We start from the raw sequence: 14,504 nt of genomic DNA, 5'->3' as shown, positions 1-14,504 counted from the left end.
GGCTCCTCTCGATGTGAAGGAGCAGCGGCTTTACTTTGAGTTCCTCCCGGATGGCAGAGCTTCTCACCCTATCTCTAAGGGAGAGCCCCGCCACACGGCGGAAGAAACTCATTTCGGCCGCTTGTACCCGTGATCTTATCCTTTCGGTCATGACCCAAAGCTCATGACCATAGGCGAGGATAGGAACGTAGATCGACCGGTAAATTGAGAGCTTTGCCTTCCGGCTCAGCTCCTTCTTCACCGAAACGGATCGGTACAACGTCCACATTACTGAAGACGCCGCACCGATCCGCCTGTCGATCTCACGATCCACTCTTCCCCCACTCGTGAACAAGACTCCTAGGTACTTGAACTCCTCCACTTGGGGCAGGGTGTCCTCCCCAACCCGGAGATGGCATTCCACCCTTTTCCGGGCGAGAACCATGGACTCGGACTTGGAGGTGCTGATTCTCATTCCGGTCGCTTCACACTCGGCTGCGAACCGATCCAGTGAGAGCTGAAGATCCCGGTCAGATGAAGCCATCAGGACCACATCATCTGCAAAAAGCAGAGACCTAATCCTGCGGTCTGTGCCTAGAAATTCTGTCCATAAAAGTTATGAACAGAATCGGTGACAAAGGACAGCCTTGGCGGAGTCTAACCCTTACTTACACCTCGATAATCATCTTCCAACTTTGTAAGATCGTTTAAGCAAAGTTCATCGTCTTTCACTTCGTCGTCATCGGTTGGTAAAAAAAAAAAAAGTATTACAACGTCGTACACGTGCAATGCTTTTAACGTTTAAATGCTTAAATGGAGTTAAACCAATGTCTAATAACATGGTATAGCAGAGGTAATGGTGTGTGTGTGTGTGTGTGTGTGTGTGTGTGTGTGTGTGTGTGTGTGTGTGTGTGTGTGTGCGTGCGTGCGTGCGTGCGTGCGTGTCCACATCTCCCCATGTAACATTCCCAGCCATCAATAAAACTGAACCCTCCTTTGTCCCCAAACTGACCTGTTGTTTCAAACGATCGTAAACATTTAAACTGTCAAATGGATGGTCAGTTGCTAGGTTACACTGTGTTCTGCGATAGTTTCTCCATCTGTTTAAATATGTTTTCGTGAGGTATGGAAGTTGTTTCAAACGATCGTAAACATTTAAACTGTCAAATGGCTGGTCAGTAAAAACTGAACCCTCCTTTGTCCCCTCTTCTGGTCTTAACGATGTGTGCGTACGAATGTGTGTGTGTGTGTGCGTGTGTGTGTGCGTGTGTGTGTGTGTGTGTGTGCGTGTGTGTGTGCGTGTCCACATCTCCCCACGTAACAAAAACTTCCCAATCCACGGTAGATAACGATGAAAATATCGAGAAAGGGCTTCCGTCTCTTCTTTCTTTTAGCTGAAATAAGCAGATATCACCCATTTCGTATCTGAATACAAATCCAAAAGATCCCTCCATCCCGTACGCTTCCAAGTCCCATTTCTCACGCAAAGACTCGGTCGGTGGCATCTGAATACGATTTAGAAACACTCGACTTTTTTGCGGAGCGTCAATGTAAGTTTTATTATTTTTATAAATCGACACAGGCGTTTCACTAATCATGACCGAATCGAACAAAGTCTTTACGCTAACGTATAAAGCTCCAAATAATGACTAAGCTTTACACCGCCCTTTTGTACCCCTCCTCTGCGTGTGTGTGTGTGTGTGTGTGTGTGTGTGTGTGTGTGTGTGTGTGTGTGTGTGTGTGTGTGTGTGTGTGTGCGTTTGTCAAAGTGACATATGGGGACATTTTTATGAAATTTCACCTTACATATGAGGACCTGTTGAAATATGAGGACATTTTCCATGTCCCCATATTTCCCGCAATGCTATCGTGTTCTAGACCCTCCCAGCATGTTCCCAGACCAAAAATCTCTAAAGTCTTCATTTGTCAAATTTTCAGAAAAAGTGTGTGAAAGTGTGTGTAATTTTTTGGGTCACTTTCGATTTTGCCCCTAGTGGCCATCTTTGCTATTATGACACACACACACACACACTTGTCCTCATATGTCATATGTCCTCATATGTCATGTGGGTCAGAAACTCACACACTCCAACATTTGAAAAACATATAATCATTACAGCAATGAACATACTTTTGAAATCTAAATCAAGTAACACATTTTCAACTGATCTGATGATCTCAACCTTTTTTATGTTAGTTTTATCTATTCATTTGGTTTATCTGGAGAGGATTTGGGCTAGACAATCAATAATAAAGGGATTATGGTGATGATTTAATCGGTTTGATTCAGTATTTTACTGTATTGGGCTTTTTTCTATTCTGTTGTCTAAAATACAATGCCGCACAATAATTACTTTAAATGTGCCTGAAAAAAAACTTTCAACCTTGATTGAGACAAAGGCGATAATTCAAATGGAATTCAAACTACATACAGTATTTAATATTTTCAAATGGTTACAATAGCACATGATTTTGGTATTTTTATCTTTGGGACAAATTTTGGATTCAATTGGGGATTGTTTTTGGAGGTATTCACTTCACATTGTATTCAAGATGGTTACTTCCGCCCACTGTGAAGAGTCTCGGCGTCTGATTGGTCCAATTTTCAGTTAGGCGCCGCCTGATTGGCCGTTGGATGATGTCTGATCCTAACAGATGGCTAAATCACTAGTTAATTATTTTCCTCATGGAAGTTATACAGCTCACGTATCACACTTAATATTGAATATATATATAAAAAGGGTTTTCCAAAAGGACCATTTATAATCGAAATACAAAACTTCACACACGATTTTGAGCACAACAGAGCGCTCAGTGAACATCACTTCCGGGACCTGCAGCACCGGAAGGGGACATCTATCTTGGCCACAAACCATCTTTGACAGTCTTCGGCAGCATGGTTGAATCAGGTGAGCATAAAATGAAGTTTAACGTAATTAAATAGACCAATGTTTTTTAACATAGGAAAATAGTTCATTGTAAACAACAGTTAAATGTTTGTTGTTATTAATTGCAATCAGATTTGATTTTATGAGGTCAAATTAAGCATTTCAGTTCTGGGCCAAGGCCAAGGCATTTAAAAAATTTTTTTTAAAGTTGCATGGAAGATTATAAGTAGCAGTGATTGTCACACACACACTAGGTGTGGTGAAATTATTCTCTGCATTTGACCCATCACCCTTGATCACTATGCAAGTAAACCTTGTCTTAATTTTAAACAAGACAGACTAGAGTTCTTCAAATTGTTTATACTTTTTCTCAAATACAAATATGTCAAGCTGATAAGCACTGTGGAGTAGGCATGTTACTGATATTGTTACATTACTACTTTGTTTGAGAAGCTTCATGTCTGCACTGATCCTAAATTTAACAGTTTTTGAAGGGTTTGGTTCTTTGTTTTATTTCTGTGTCACTGACTTTTTTCATTTTTATGTGTGGATTTGTTAGGCGCATCAACACATGATATAGACATCGTGCCCAAAAGAAGAGCGAGACGTAATCCTGAGGCTGAAGCTACCGAGTTTATTTGATCTGGCTGTGACAAGTCTTGTTTTAAGGCCCAGTGGATCAATGATTGGAAAGGTATGTCTTGTTATGTAACATATCAATGGTAACTGTATCAACATCTCATTTGGATCATTTCCTTACAGTCTAATAGAGGTTGTATTATATGGCTTTGATTAGAAGTGTTTGGAATAACAGCGTTCCACGTCCCAAGAGCTAGCTTCTGTAGCCGAGGATCGGACCGCCAAGTGCCCTGCCTTCGGCTGCCGCCCAGTTCACAATGCACCCGACCTCTATGGCCCCTCGGAGTCTTGTTCACGAGTGGGGGAAGAGTGGATCGTGAGATCGACAGGCGGATCGGTGTGGGGTCTTCGGTAATGCGGACGTTGTATCGATCCGTTGTGGTGAAGAAGGAGCTGAGCCGGAAGGCAAAGCTCTCAATTTACCGGTCGATCTACGTTCCCATCCTCACCTATGGTCATGAGCTTTGGGTCATGACCGAAAGGATAAGATCACGGGTACAAGCGGCCGAAATGAGTTTCCTCCACCGGGTAGGGGTGCTCTCCCCTAGAGATAGGGTGAGAAGCTCTGCCATCCGGGAGGAACTCAAAGTAAAGCCGCTGCTCCTCCACATGGAGAGGAGCCAGATGAGGTGGTTCGGGCATCTGGTCAGGATGCCACCCGAACGCCTCCCTAGGGAGGTGTTTAGGGCACGTCCAACCGGTAGGAGGCCACGGGGAAGACCCAGGACACGTTGGGAAGACTATGTCTCCCGGCTGGCCTGGGAACGCCTCGGGATCCCCCGGGAAGAGCTAGACGAAGTGGCTGGGGAGAGGGAAGTCTGGGCTTCCCTGCTTAGGCTGCTGCCACCGCGACCCCACCTCGGAAAAGCGGAAGATGATGGATGGATGGTATAACAGCGGTATATGAAAACGATGTTACTAATGCTGTTACTTTTACCGGTAACGAGTAAGCTAATAACTTTTATGTACGCTACAACGCTGTTACGATGCGTTTTATGTAATGTGGCATGCTACTTTTGATGTGATTGTATGTCAACAAGACAGCGTTAGAAGCACAAAAGGGTTAGTGCAGGTAATATCTTTTTACTAATGAAAGCAACCCCCGGAAGTAATTACGAACACGATATCAAATAGAAAGAGGCCTCATCCACACACAAACAAAAACATTCAACAGAACTATCTTAACTGCCACTGCTAAGCTAAAAAATACAGCTGAACTATTCTGCTATGTCTGGGCGCTGAAGTCCCACGTCACTTGGCAAAAGGCACAGCTTTTTAAAGGCACACACACACTCTGCTCTCATGAAATGTCTCTCAACTGCATATGCTAGATATTTAAAACTTTTCTTTTTCAAGTAACACATTAATTACAAACCCTGTTTCCATATGAGTTGGGAAATTGTGTTAGATGTAAATCCAAACGGAATAATTTTTTTTACAAATAATAATTAACTTAGAATTTCATGGCTGCAATACGTGCCAAAGTAGTTGGGAAAGGGCATGTTCACCACTGTGTTACATCACCTTTTCTTTCAACAACACTCAATAACCGTTTGGGAACTGAGGAAACTAATTGTTGAAGCTTGGAAGGTGGAATTCTTTCCCATTCTTGTTTTATGTAGAGCTTCAGTCTCCTCTGTCGTATTTTACGCTTCATAATGCACCACACATTTTTGATAGGACTGCAGGCCGGCCAGGAAAGTACCTGCACTCTTTTTTTATGAAGCTGAACACGTGCTGAATGTGGCTTGGCATTGTCTTGCTGAAATAAGCAGGGGCGTACATGAAAAAGTCGGCGCTTAAATGGCAGCAAATGTTGTTCCAAACAGATGGGTAACTTACAGATGTGTAAGTTACCCATGCCTTGGGCACTAATGCACCCCCATACCATCACAGATGCTGGCTTTTGAACTTTGCGTCGATAACATTCTGGATGGTTCGCTTCCCCTTTGGTCCGGATGAAACGGTGTCCAATATTTCCAAAAATAATTTGAAATGTGGGCTCGTCAGACCACAGAACACCTTTCCACTTTGCATCAGTCCATCTTAGATGATCTCGGGCCCAGAGAAGCCGGCGGCGTTTCTGGATGTTGATAATTGGCTTTCACTTTGCATAATAGAGCTTTAACTTGCACTTACAGATGTAGCAACACACTGTATTTAGTGACAGTGGTTTTCTGAAGTGTTCCTGAACTCATGTGGTGATATCCTTTAGAGATTGATGTCGGTTTTTGAGGGATCGAAGGTCACAGTTATTCAATGTTGGTTTCCAGACATGCCGCTTACGTGGAGTGATTTCTCCGGATTCTCTGAACCTTTTGATGATATCATGGAGCGTAGATGTTGAAATCCCTAAATTTCTTGCAATTGCACTTTGAGAAAGGTTGTTCTTAAACTGTTTGACTATTTGCTCACGCAGTTGTGGACAAAGGGGTGTACCTCGCCCCATCCTTTCCTGTGAAAGACTGAGCATTTTTTGGGAAGCTGTTTTTATAGCCAATCATGGCACCCACCTGTTCCAAATTAGCCTTCACACCGGTGGGATGTCCCAAATAAGTGTTTGATGAGCATTTCTTAACTTTATCAGTATTTATTGCCACCTTTCCCAACTTGTTTGTTGCATGTTGCTGGCATCAATTTCTAAAGTTAATGATTATTTGCACCAAAAAAATGTTTATCAGTTTGAACATCAAATATCAATCAATCAATCAATGTTTACTTATATAGCCCTAAATCACTAGTGTCTCAAAGGGCTGCACAAACCACTACGACATCCTCGGTAGGCCCACATAAGGGCAAGGAAAACTCACACCCAGTGGGACGTCGGTGACAATGATGACTATGAGAACCTTAGAGAGGAGGAAAGCAATGGATGTCGAGCGGGTCTAACATGATACTGTGAAAGTTCAATCCACAATGGATCCAACACAGTCGCAAGAGTCCAGTCCAAAGCGGATCCAACACAGCAGCGAGAGTCCCGTTCACAGCGGAGCCAGCAGGAAACCATCCCAAGCGGAGGCGGATCAGCATCGCAGAGATGTCCCCAGCCGATACACAGGCAAACATATGTTGTCTTTGTAGCATATTCAACTGAATATGGGTTGAAAATGATTTGCAAATCATTGTATTCTGTTTATATTTACATCTAACACAATTTCCCAACTCATATGGAAACGGGGTTTGTACTTAATTTAATAATTATTTACATTTATGAAAGAGTAATTCTGTTTGTAATATAATTTTTAGTCAAGTAACGACTATTATTATTGCTTTTTAAAACAGATATTCCAAACATTGTTAATTGATAAACTGTTTTATCAGGATATGGTGTATTTGCTCTTGCATCAATTTAAAAAGGTTCTTTTGTGGTCGAGTACCGAGGGAAGTTCATCTCAAGACATGAGCGGGACAAGAGACAGAAACCCTCTATAAATATCTTTACTATTTATCTGGCATTATATGCTCATAATGTTAACAACAAAAAGTGCTGATAATGTTATAATTAATAAGTTCTAACATTATTTTTATGTGTTTTGTTGCAGACACCAACTGTTGATGTTCTATCTCAACATTCTCCAGATTCATGTGACCGATAAACCGACTTCATCCCTCCAACAGGTTATTACTTGACTATTTTACTATCCATCCATCCATCCATTTTCTACTACCTGTCCCTTTTTTGGGTTGGCGGGGTGTGCTTGAGCCTATCTGAGCTGCATTCGGGCGGAAGGCGGAGTACACCCTGGACAAGTCGCCACCTCATTACACGGCCAACACAAATAGACAACATTTACACTCACATTCACACACTAGGGCCAATTTAGTGTTGCCAATCAACCTATCCCCAGGTGCATGTCTTTGGAGGTAAGATGAAGCCGGAGTACCCGGAGGGAACCCACGCAGTCACGGGGAGAACATGCAAACTCCACACAGAAAGATCACGAGCCCAGGATTTAACTCAGGACTACTCAGGACCTTCGATTTGTGACGCACATGCACTTACCCCTGTTCCACCGTGCTGCCCTATATCTGCTAAAAACTTGACACAACCTATACTTCAAAAGACATTTAATCCTTTTAACCTCTCACAGATCAGTTTATATGACAACATTTTTTAAGCGTACATCCATGTTAGTCTGTGGAATTTACAACTCATGTTTAGCAAAACAGGAGATGTTACAGGTCAGCAACATGAATTCTATATGTGATCACTTGTCATGTACTCATATTGTTTGAACTAAAAAAGACTTCAGTGTGTTTCATATAAGGTCCTCATATTTTTCTGAACCACATTAGTGTATGTTACAATGTTTAATTCAAAGCTTTAAAATGAGTGTTTCAATCCAGGTCCTCATATTTTCTGAACCACATTTTAGTGAATGTTACATTCTTAAATAATAGTCTAAGAGCTAAAACGCTATAATAATCTTTACTGTTTATGCTCAGAATATTATCAACCAAAAGTGGTTGTTAATGTTATAATTAATTAGTTCTGACATTATATTTTTGTGTTTTGTTGCAGACACCAACTGTTGGGGTTCTATCTCAACATTCTCCAGATTCAGATGTGAGCGATAAACCGACTTCATCCCTCCAACAGGTTATTACAAGTCTATTTTTACTATATCTGCTCTAAATGTGACCCAACCTATATTTTGAAAGACATTTATTAATTTTAATCTCTCACAGATCAGTTTATATGACAACATTTTCGTAAGAGTACATCCATGTTAGTCAGTAAGGAGTTTGGAACTCATGTTTAGCAAAACAGGAGATGTTACAAGTCAACAACATACATTCTACATGTGACCCCTCGTCATGTCCTTATATTGTTTGAACCAAGAAAGACTTAGGTGTGTTTCATATAAGGTCCTCATATTTTCTAAACCAGATTAGTGTGTGTTACAATGTTAATGTCCAAGCTTTAAAATGTGTGTCTCAATTCAGGTCCTCATATTTTCTGAACCAGATTTTAGTGTGTTTTATATTCTTAATTAATTGTCTAAGAGCTGAAACTCTGTAATAATCTTTACTATTTATCTGGCATTGTATGCTCAGAGTTTTATCCACAAAAAGTGCTGATAATGTTATAATTAATTAGTTCTGACATTATATTTTTGTGTTTTGTTGCAGAAACCAACTGTTGAGGTTCCATCTCAACATTCTCCAGATTCAGATGTGAGCCATTAACTGACTTCATCCCTCCAACAGGTTATTACATGTCTATTTTTACTATATCTGCTCTAAATTTGACCCAACCTATATTTTGAAAGACATTTATTTATTTTAATCTCTCACAGATCAGTTTATATGACAACTTTTTCGCAAGGGTACATCCATGTTAGTCAGTAGAAAGTTTAGAACTCATGTTTAGCAAAACAGGAGATGTTACAAGTCAACAACATACATTCTACATGTGACCCCTCGTCATGTCCTTATATTGTTTGAAGCAAGAAAGACTTAGGTGTGTTTCATATAAGGTCCTCATATTTTCTGAACCAGAAAATGTGTGTTACAATGTTAATGTCAAAGCTTTAAAATGAGTGTCTCAATTCAGGTCCTCATATTTTCTGAACCAGATTTTTGTGTGTGTTACATTCTTAATGAATTGTCTAAGAGCTGAAACTCTGTAATAATCTTTACCCTTTATCTGGCATTGTATGCTCAGATTTTTATCAACAAAAAGTGGTGAGAATGTTATAATTAATTAGTTATGACACTATATTTTTGTGTTTTGTTGCAGAAACCAACTGTTGAGGTTCTATCTCAACATTCTCTAGATTCAGATGACAGCCATAAACCGACTTCATCCCTCCAACAGGTTATTACATGTCTATTTTTACTATATCTGCTCTAAATTTGACCCAACCTATATTTTGAAAGACATTTATTCATTTTAATCTCTCACAGATCAGTTTATACGACAACATTTTCGTAAGGGTACATCCATGTTAGTCAGTAGGGAGTTTGGAACTCATGTTTAGCAAAACAGGAGATGTTACAAGTCAACAACATAAATTTTACATGTGAGCACTCGTCATGTCCTCATATTGTTTGAACCAAGAAAGTGTGTTTCATATAAGGTCCTCATATTTTCTGAACCAGATTAGTGTGTGTTAAAATGTTAATGTCAAAGCTTTAAAATGAGTGTTTCAATTCAGAAAATGCAGTGCCTCTTGTTTACAGCCGGTTTTTGCAGCGCTGTTTTCATTGATCAAAGTATTTTTTCGGTGGTCGTGTTTTTGGTCCATAACTTGTAAATAGTGCGCAAATAATAGGCTATATTTATATAAATACATTCAAACCCCGTTTCCATATGAGTTGGGAAATTGTGTTAGATGTACATATAAACAGGATACAATGATTTGCAAATAATTTTCAACCCCAATTCTGTTGAATATGCTACAAAGACAACATATTTGATGTTAAAACTGCTAAACATTTTTTTTGCAAAGAATTTAGGGATTTTACCATCTACGGTCCGTAAAATTATCAAAAGGTTCAGAGAATCTGGAGAAATCACTGCACGTAAGCGATGTACTGCATTAAAAACCGACATCAGTGTGTAAAAGATATCACCACATGGGCTCAGAAATACTTCAGAAAACCACTGTCAGTTACTACAGTTGGTCGCTACATCTGTAAATGCAAGTTAAAACTCTACTATGCAAAGCAAATGCCATTTATCAACAAGACAGAGGAACGCCGCGGGCTTCGCTGGGCCCGAGCTCATCTAGGATGGACTGATGCAAAGTGGCAAAGTGTTCTGTGGTCCACATTTCAAATTATATATGGAAATTGTGGACGTGGTGTTCTCCGGAACAAAGAGGAAAATAACCATCCGGCGCAAAGTTCAAAAGCCAGCATGTGTGATGGTATGGGGGTGTATTAGTGCCCAAAGCATGGGTAACTTACACATCTGAGAAGGCACCATTAATGCTGAATGGTCCATACAGGTTTTGGAGCAACATATGTTGTCATCCAAGCAACATTATCATGGACGCCCCTGCTTATTTCAGCAAAACAATGCCAAGCCACGTGTTACAACAGCGTGTCTTCGTAGTAAAAGAGTGCGGGTACTTTCCTGGCCCGCCTGCAGTCCAGACATGTCTCCCATCGAAAATGTGTAGCGCATTATGAAGCGTAAAACACGACAACTTAAGCTTTACATCAAGCAAGAATGGTAAAGAATTCCACTTTCAAAGCTTCAACAATTAGTTTCCTCAGTTCCCAAACGTTTATTGAGTGTTGTTAAAAGAAAATGTGATGTAACATAGTGGTGAACATGCCCTTTCCCAACTACTTTGGCACGTGTTGCAGCCATGAAATTCAAAGTTAATTATTATTTGCAAAAAAAAAAAAGTTTGAGTTTGAACATCAAATATTTTGTTTTTGTAATGCTTTCAATTGAATATGGGTTGAAAAGGATTTGCAAATCATTGTATTCAGTTTATATTTACATCTAACACAATTTCCCAACTTTTATGGAAACGGGGTTTGTATATATATTAGTGCTGGGCAATGATTAACATTTTTAATTGAAGTTAATCGCACTATTTCTCTTATTAATCGCGATTAACTGCATTGTATACGCAAAGCCCAATAATGAATTCAAAAGTAGTGTATAGTGCACCTTTATTGGAATATTCTCCCGCATGAACAAAAGCGCCAAAACATTTGTTGTGCAAACACAATTTAAATCAGTCCTTGTTAAACAGTAGCAGTTAAATAGCAAATTTTATGAAAATCAACTCCAAAAATGTAAATACAAACATTTAAGCTTATTGCCACTGCCAGGGTATTTAAGTTATCCTGTTTGTTATGGAAAATAAATATAATCTACATACAAATCTCTGAGCCACAATCATAACATCTGAACAGGCAATTTCTGAGGTAACAGCAGAAACATTTTTTTTTTTATCAGGGATCTTATGTTTAAAAAACTTATATTATAGGTAGTGCGCTGTTTTAGGGAATTTTTGATCAAATTATCCGTAGTAGCAATATTAATAATGTTGTGTTTATTCTGCGTAGTGCACTTAAAATAATTATGACCATATCTGTTTGCTTGGTGCTTTGATAAACTGAACGCATATACATGGTACTATAGTTTAATGTTATGAGCCAGGGGAAAAAAGAACTACCCTACCCAGCATGCAACAGGAGTGACGAGCATGCGCGGTAGCCCGGGATAGGTTGTGTCGCCATGACGGCATCTTGTATGTTGTGATATGCAGGCTCTGAAAGCAAATGTTAAGAACTCAGCCAACACTCCTGGTCTGCATTATTGATAAATAGACAGACAACACATATACTCCGCTGCTTCACAAAGCACAATATGTTAAATGTTTACTTTTACAGTTTTCTAATTCTTCCTTTCAGATTGACAGCAGGACAAATCGCTGGAAGTAGGTATGTCTCAAGCTTCTTCCACTTGGTCCACTCCAAAGCGGGGTAAATAAATAATCCACATCATTTACTAGAATATTATATTACGTTTTGCACCTTTTCACTGTGTTATAGTCATTTTTCCTTCAGTAAGAAATTGTATTTTGTCTCCTTTATGACAGCTGCAAAGGGGAAGAAGTGGAAGCAGTTGAATGACACATGTTGCATTTTATAACTGGCAACAAAGTACCAGGTAAAAAAGATTGTGAAGCCTGCCTCCATAAAGAACTTGTAGCTCTACAGGACAGAGATTGGCTTGCCATCAAGTACTACATCCATAACAGAATTATATTAAAAAAAGGGGAAAAAAATGTTTTCCCACATCTTCTGTGGTAGTTTGAGTATGTTACGAGCAATTAAAAAAGCAAAATAAACAGCAAGCGTTTTGTATTTATTCCAGATAATTCTTAGCGACAAAATCCACAAAAACAATTCAGTTACACTTAGTCGACAATTACATTTTTACCCATGTTTCTTTTAAACTCTTCTTGGTTTTAGATTACAGTAGCATGGGATTGGGATTTTTTAAAATGACAACACATCAACTAAACCAACTAAGGTGGTTTTGTTAAGTCTCTGATGTCATTAGCCTCATATGTCACATGAACCTGAAATCTTTAACACTCTGTGACGTCATGGTCATCATATGTCACATAAACTTGAAATCTTAAACACTCTGTGACGTCATGGTCGTCATATGTCACATAAACTTGAAATCTTAAACACTCTGTGATGTCATGGTCATCATATGTCACATGAACCTGAAATCTTAAACACTCGGTGACGTCATGGTCATCATATGTCACATAAACTTGAAATCTTAAACACTCTGGTCTTCATTTGTCACCTAAACCTGACAAGTCCTCATATGTACCATAAAAATCAGGTTCAGAAAAAAACAAAAGAGTTGCAAAAATCTCAATAGACCACTGTGTGTCTAAAATTCTGGTTCACTAACCGTCTGATTCCCAGGCCTGCAGGACCATTGGAAAGGCATGTCCCCATATGTCACGTTTTTGTCATAAGTCCTCATATGTCACCCAAACACGTATGTGTGTGTGTGTGTGTGTGTGTGTGTGTGTGTGTGTGTGTGCGTGTGTGAAGTGCGTGCGTGTCCACATATCCACACGTAACATTCCCAGCCATCAATACATCGAAATCTGGAAGTTGTTTCAAACGATCGTAAACATTTAAACTGTCAAATGGCTGGTCACATGCTATTCATATGACATTCTCAAGCTTTCTTAAAAAACTGAACCCTCCTTTGTTCCCTCGTTAGGTCTTAACTCCACCCTCTTCCTGGTTTAACCACTCCCACCGCAGGTCTTAACTCTGCCCTCTTTCTGGTTAAAACTCCACCCTCTTCCTGGTTTAACCACTCCCACCGCAGGTCTTAACTCCACCCTCTTCCGGGTAAGCCACACCCACTTGACCTTGACATTTGACCCTGACCTTTGAACTTGACCTTTGACTTTGACCCTTGACCTTGACCCCTCATAAATCATTGATTTATGACCCCCCATAAATCATTTTTTGACAGAAGGTATGGTCTTAATACTCTCTTGCGGTACTAACAGCATCTGGAAGCGGTCTGAAAATCCAACGGGAAGAGACAATTTATTGAATATGAAAACAGCCCCCACCCTGCCCAGAAAGGAATGCAACCACTTTGTTCTAATACAGGTGAGTCAAAAAGGGAGTATGTCATACTCAATTTTCCCTCCAATTTTTCATACGTGTGAGCAAACGGAAAAACTCCCTGAGCATTCAGTGGCGCACATGTGAGCGACGGCAGACGTGCACACTGTTATGCGCTTATTATTTTATTCGATTTTGTGCGCGGCCTAGATTTGCCGTGATGAGAGGACGCGTGAGCAGTGTTCAGTTGCACAGGCGTGTACCTTAGAGCAGGGGTCTCAGACACGCAGCCCGCGGGCCAATTGCAGCCCCCACTTAATATGAAAGTTTAATGTTAGTGCGGCCCGCGAGTTTTATATGAATGGCGCTTGACAGCGTTGTGTTATTTTGTTGTGTGGAGAGGCAGAGCCGGCGAACGAGCAGCGGGGCAGGGCATGCTGGAGCCCGGCCCAAGATGACAGCGAGGAGGCGGAGAATGCGGCTGAGCGGAGAGGCGGGGCGTACCGGGAGCGACGCCTCACGATGTATAATAGGGGAGAAGGAGGAGAGATCGGGGCAGAAGGAGTTGGAGAGCCTGCAACAACGGATGAAGAACGGCAGCAGCAAAAGGAAAGAGCAGACGAGGACGAGGACGACGGCGGCTGAAAAGCGGACCGTGAGCAACCCGGCGACGACGAAAGCTTTATTGAAAAATAATCAAGAATGGCCCCCCCGGAGATAAGAAGGTGGAAGATGTAGTGGACAAGATTGCGGAAGAAGCTGAGGTACAACCACAACACGAAGAGGTGTCAGAGGAAGAGGACAGCAGTGAGGTCTTGGTGAGGCTGCAGTGGCATCTGCAGACCAGCAGGGCGAGCTGTCTGCTAAAGAGAGGGAGGATGAGCTCGCCTCAGTGGAGGAAGCGTTGGAGGA

At 40.7% G+C, this 14,504-nt stretch overlaps 1 long non-coding RNA gene across 3 annotated transcripts; it reads left to right on the top strand.

The window, feature by feature from the left end:
* Positions 1–6,077: 6,077 nt before the first annotated feature.
* On the top strand, positions 6,078–12,484 carry LOC133560594 (uncharacterized). 3 transcript variants are annotated; one of them, XR_009808493.1, is made up of 5 exons: positions 6,078–7,124; positions 8,029–8,106; positions 8,640–8,717; positions 9,250–9,327; positions 11,889–12,484. It is a non-coding gene; the product is annotated as an uncharacterized LOC133560594 (long non-coding RNA). The 3 variants fall into 3 exon arrangements; XR_009808492.1 differs by having other exon boundaries at positions 8,029–8,717; positions 11,889–11,960; positions 12,077–12,484; XR_009808491.1 differs by having other exon boundaries at positions 8,029–8,717.
* Positions 12,485–14,504: the final 2,020 nt, after the last annotated feature.

This window comes from Nerophis ophidion, linkage group LG10 (assembly GCF_033978795.1).
Source record: "Nerophis ophidion isolate RoL-2023_Sa linkage group LG10, RoL_Noph_v1.0, whole genome shotgun sequence".
Classification (NCBI taxonomy): Eukaryota; Metazoa; Chordata; class Actinopteri; order Syngnathiformes; family Syngnathidae; genus Nerophis; species Nerophis ophidion.
This window is presented reverse-complemented; position numbering and strand designations above follow the sequence as displayed.